The sequence below is a fragment of the Channa argus genome, chromosome 22, assembly GCF_033026475.1.
Source record: "Channa argus isolate prfri chromosome 22, Channa argus male v1.0, whole genome shotgun sequence".
Classification (NCBI taxonomy): Eukaryota; Metazoa; Chordata; class Actinopteri; order Anabantiformes; family Channidae; genus Channa; species Channa argus.
The window spans coordinates 27,528-33,592 of NC_090218.1; the positions used below are offsets into that span (position 1 = coordinate 27,528).

The 6,065-nt window shown below is 37.4% G+C and overlaps 1 pseudogene; it reads right to left on the bottom strand.

The window, feature by feature from the left end:
• Window positions 1–2,757: 2,757 nt before the first annotated feature.
• LOC137107867 (chordin-like protein 2) lies at window positions 2,758–5,711 on the bottom strand (annotated as a pseudogene).
• Between the last annotated feature and the right edge of the window lie 354 nt (window positions 5,712–6,065).

The following is a 6,065-nucleotide window of genomic DNA, read 5'->3' on the forward strand; positions in this document are numbered from 1 at the left end:
TGGCCATTTTGGCCTTAGCATGCTTGGGTTATATGCTCATGCATCTGTTGCAACGTTTCGGAGGATGTTTCTCCTTCATCAGGGTGCCGCTGAGCTGCACTTCTGTGCCTCTAGGTCCCTGCTTTTATAAGGTAAGTGGGTGGAGTCTTTTTGGACTTCCTTTTTCTTATTATTAACATTCCCAGTTTAATCTGATTTGACTTTATTTTCCCTGTTTTTGTCTGTTATGCCTCTGTTTTTCCCTTTTAATAAATTTGAATTTCAAAAGTGTGTGGTGTCCTTTGTTTATTTATTATGTTGGCCTTTGTTATTTATTAAAAAAGCCTGCCCAAGATGGTTAGGGTTAGGCAATGGCCCCCAGAGATGAAAATGATGAAGTGACCTTCTTAGTTGATTCGGGAGCTACAAGTTGTTCTGAAGACTGGCTCATTACCAAGTCCTCCCAAATTGAGTGGTAGATGATGTCTTACAATAGGTGCTAGTGGAAAACCTGTTTTAGAAAATTGCTCTGTTCCTCTCACATGCAGTCAGCTGAGGTCATGAGGATAAGGGGAGCAAGACAGTGTTGTCCATGTTCCTTTGGCCAGATTCCAATCATCAGCTAAAATGATCAGGGCCAACTTAATTAACGAGAGGGTAAGGGTGTAAAAAACAGAGCCCTTGATAGATTTCGTAAGTATTTCGATGAAGTACAAACTCAGGGTTTCTGCTGGGCACCGTAATCAGCTATGAAAGCAAACACATCTATCAGACTTAATTAACTTTACACAGTTTGGCTCCCTTTGAATCAAAAGACTGCCTGATTGATTTGCAATGCTTTAGTTCCTCACAATCTCTGAACGCATCTGCAAGGAACTACTTGCTGCAGGAAAGGAGGAGGATAAGGAGCTTTTAAAATAAGTTCAACTCAACTCTCTTCATTTGCAAGGCTGCATTATTATACAGAGCTGTAACAGAGCTGCAAAAACTACAAACTACAAAAAGCTATTAGCTTTACCATACCCACTTCAAAGTTTTTCCAGCGACAAACATCATTTGGTGTTCAGTGGCTCCAACGAAGGAAGTGACATTTAAAAGAAAAGCAAAACAGATTTGTTAAATCGTGACCCCAAGTCTCACATTTTCTTCTAACTTCTCACTAAATCTCGGCTACATGGGCACCGGGGTGGAGTACACATACACAGGGCCTACCGAGTGCATGATTTATGCCTACTGACTGCCCCCAGCTGTTACAATTGCCAGAGCCAAGATTAAGCATGGTTTAAGCATGCATAGCTGAATTGCTTCTTAAAACAAAATAAAACATCCACAAAACGTGGACTGATAAGATTTTTATCAAAGTGGCAGAGAAAGATATGGTTATGGTTATTGAAAGCAAAGAAAACCTAACACCTATTTTTAATGAGCTGCATGGGAAAATGACAACACAGAAATGTTCATTAGCATTTTACAGTAATGTAAAATACTTCTTTATCACACTTCTGCTCAGAGCATCAGAATACTACGAGACTGTTGCAATCTGTCAGGTCCAGCAGCAGAAAGGTGTTAATTCTACTCTCTGTTTATTATTAGGGTCATAGTGGGTGGTGGGGTGAATTATATTAAGAAGTGGTTCTAATGTTTTGGCCACCCCATTGACAACGAATGAGGGGGCCAAAATATTCGAACCTCCTCTTAAGATGGCAGAGATGCTGTACTGGATGGCACTAGATTGTACAGGTGTACTTAGTATTGACAATAATTTTTCAAAAGCAAGCTATTTTAAATAGTTTTAGCCACATAGGAGCAGATAAAACAAGTTATGAGCCCAACATGTGCACCATCTATGTGTGTTATTGTTCTTTTATGGCAACTTTGTTAAGAAACAGTTATTAGCTATTACACATCAAGCAGATACAAATCAACATAATCTTTCATTTGTGTCTCACCAACTGGTGCCTAATCTCTGAAATACATGATTTTTTTTGCTTCTTTTTGTCTTCTACAGTAAGTAGCTGCCAACTATTTCTCTCTCATTTGCTCTGCTCTTGGAAGGTAGCATGACCCTTAAAGTAGCTGCCTGTTGCTGACCAAAAAAAAAAAAAAAAAAAAGAAAGTGGAAGAAAGTCTTTTAATATAAATTATTAATAAATTCCTCTATGACATAGGTTTTCCTACCAGCTTGGAGTGTGGCAGCTGACTCGAGTTCATAGGACACCTGTTACTGCTTTCCTGCTCTGTGTATAAGGAAAGAAGTTGTACAATACGTTAAGATGCTAAATGAGCCATAACTAATGAGAGGATTAGTGCAAAGAGGAGGTGTACTGGGGCAACAAATACGGCTCCTTTAAATTTGAAATGAAAGTATAATTATTATTACACAGATTTTACACACATCACTAATCAAACATTAAAGTACGATTACTAATAACAAGTCAATTTTATGTAAATGCTGGTGTTGGGAAAATAATGTGTAATGTGTGTGCGTTTAAGGAGTGAAGGGAGTTTCAACTTCTGTTTTTGATTTTCATGCCTCTGATAACATTTCATTTCCAGTGGGAACACGGTTTATCCGGCATTCTGGTGCTCTGTTTAATGGAAGCCTTCAGGCACCGATGGTGTTCGGACCGCTCTGCTGTGGCCGACATCAAGACCGTAGAAGAAACAGCATTTTTCAAATGACTATGAGCTCTGTGCCACATTTCATGTGTGTCTTCAATACATATTCCTAGAGCACTCTATGTTAAAGCTAAAAATTAATCAGACAAACATGTTCACTGCTGTAAAACACTGAGAAAACTTTATGGGTTTAAATTGTTTGCAGAGCTACAGAGTGCAGTGAAATATATCTACAATAATCATTTTTATATACATTTATTTCTGGTATGTGAAATTGTAACATTTATTGTGCTATCATAACAAACCAAACCAAACAAAAAAGCTACAGCAGGTCTATATCTGACATCAGAAAGAAAAATGCAAAGGTTTTCTCGCTAACTATACACAGGTCTGTGTTACTGTGTATTCACTAGCAGACTGTGCCCCAATGCTTTTTCAATGAACAGCAACAGCAACATTCAAACAGTGCAATGTATATAAACACAGATATCATACAAAACAATGCACTTTAAATAAGGTGACAAAACTAACATTTGTATTTACAATAAATATGCTGATAATCATAAATCAGATTTTTTTTTAAAAAAGCCTTAATGGGGACTTTAGCTTAACATAAAATCCTTTTTAATTTTTAAAAGTTAAACAAAGCAATTTTGGAAATACTGAACCCAACATGACCTCAATCACCTAATAAATGCAAATATCAACATCACTCGTTAATACTCACATTTTTCATTTCCATCTCAGAGCTTCATAGTCTGCCTTCACTTTTCCCATTTGTTGCAGTTTGTTTAGAGCTTTAAACTAACTCCAGCTGATCTAACACTGTCGGTATTATGACAGGTGGAGGCACAACTATCTGCCACACTATGACCGAGACAGTCGCCACCGATGTGGCTGAGTGTGTTATTTTAACCTAACACATATAACCTAACACTTATGTTAACCTAAAACATAATGGCCTTAAGGTGGACTGATAAGCAAAAATATTATAAATGACTCTGGATTTCCCAAAACAGACTGAGGTGACAACCATGTACTTAATGGGAGTCTTGATATAAAAAGTAATTTTCAGGGTGTGCACAGGTCTTCAATCTGCTTTGGATTCAGGAAATTTACCATCTCTCGAATGCCATCTTCACAAATTGTGGTCTGAGGAGCTTTACTCCCTCCTCTTTAAATTTTTTCCATGTCTCTGAAAAAGGAACTATAATTAATATAATTCAGACACAGAAAATCCCATTAATATACATCTAAAATACAAATGTATCATGAATTTGCTTCAGCAGCACCTTGGAAACAAACCTTCATCAAGTATTGTAAGCAAGGTGTAATTTTCGGGATGATCCACAATGTCTTTTCTTTGAACGTCACCAATTTCCATTAATTGCAAAACACCTACAGAAACCATGAATACATAAAGTGAGGGTCACATGTTGGTTCACTAATACTACATATTTGTCTAAAATAAATAGTTTAACATATTGGAAAATATGCTTATTTGCGAGAAACTGCCAGATCTGTACGCAACAAAGTTGGAACTAGCAACAGTTTAGGTTGGCTAAGCACAAAGACAACTGGGGGAAAAAGCTAGCCTGGCCCCCTCCAAAGATAACAAAATTCCCAGACCATCATCTCAAAAATGCATAATTAACATGCTATATCTTATTTGTTTATTCTAGTCAAAAGCCAAAGTCTAAAAACAATAAGCTCTAGTTTCCAGGTGGTTTCCGGGAATAACTTTTTGGCTACTTTTTTCACGTTTTCACCATTTGTGCTAAGCTAAGATTCTCATTTTTAATTGCTTACACTTTTGTATTTCCTCATTTACTCTGACAGGAAACTAAATAGAATTCCTTTGGCGTGATTCCCAATAGTAAGTACAGTACCTTCCACAGTCTTCCATACTTGCACTTCAACCTCTGCAGTACTTTGTCTTTCAACAGCAATAATCCTGACTGCGTGGGGAGGGTCGACTTTGAAAGATGAGTCTACTTTATACACCAAGAGATTATTTTTATATCCAAAAAAACACTGGGTCTGGTTACTTTCCGCTTTACTCTCTAGAGAGAAAAACAGAGAGGAGTTGTATTGATGATGTTTACAGTCAATCAGCATCTCGTCAGTATAAACACTTCATTGTGTCTGACTACCTGGACATGTCTTGCAACACTTTCCTGCTGATTTCATAGGATGTTGGCATGGGTACTGGCTGGGACACGTGATGCGTTTGCAGTCCTGGAGGCCATCAGTACAAGTCCACAGGATGCATTCCAGGACCTTTCCCAAAACTGGGTGCCACATGTCTCCATGAGAGTACGTCCTGCCATTGTATAAACATGCTGAGAGAAATAGAAAACATCTGAGCGTTGTGCAACATATGGAAACGATCGTAAAGTTGTGAGGAACATGACCATAAAATCGAATACCTATAAAGATCTTTTCTGTTTTGACAAAGTCTCACCTCTTTGGTGTTTCCTCTGCAACAAAATCTTCACAGTGGTCTCTGAAGACCCTTTGAGGTTAAGTTTACTGAGGCTCAGGCCTCTAAGAGAACTCTTGACCCTGGGTGGAGTGGCACGGTCGGGCCGCGCCCTGCTCTGCTCTCCAGAACACTGGTCCACTGAATGCCTCTTTTGTAAACAAACATATATTGAAATGCAGTTATCTTTCATCAAGTCATCAAATGGCTTGTCCCCTTAAACTGAGAGGTCAAAGGTCAGAGTCTCCTTAAGCTTGTAGTGATCCCAGTGTCACCTCATGGGAGCAGACATTTACTTGTAAAACTTGAACCCAAGGCATGCAATTAATAAAGCCAATCTAAATTTTAAGATACAGTATGAATCGATATCACAACTTCATAATCTTCCAGTATATTTAAAATATTTTCAATGACAAGTCTCATTTGAAAGCCATGTCTAAAGCAATAAGCTTATGACAAACTGGAAAGGGCATACAACGCCTCTGTTCAGCTGCTGGTTTCCATATTCAGTTGACGAGGAGCCACTGTTGCCATGATCTAAGAGAAAAACAATCAAATCAAAGTTGCAGTAAAAACTGAAAACATGAAAGCCTGGCTTTACATAGATCATGATCATGATTTCTGCAAATATGTACTGTAGACATAATAGAGTAAGTACTCACATGTTACTTAGGGCCTCTGTGGACCTGTTTATTATTATTATTATTTAAATTATATAAATTCATAGTACAGTATATGAATTAAAATAAAATTCTAACAATATACAGTAATCACAGTAACTACTGCAATCTAATTTACTTGAACAATATCAACTCCCAAACTAAGTCAAGATGCATTAACCAGTTTGAATGTTTAAAGTTAAACAATACATTTATTTGAGTTTTGGGCAGATTCTCTCTGCAAGATGTTGTTGGCATTTTCTAATACATACAGAGAAATCTTTTTTTGAAAAATCTAAAGATCTTTAAATGCATGTAACACATAT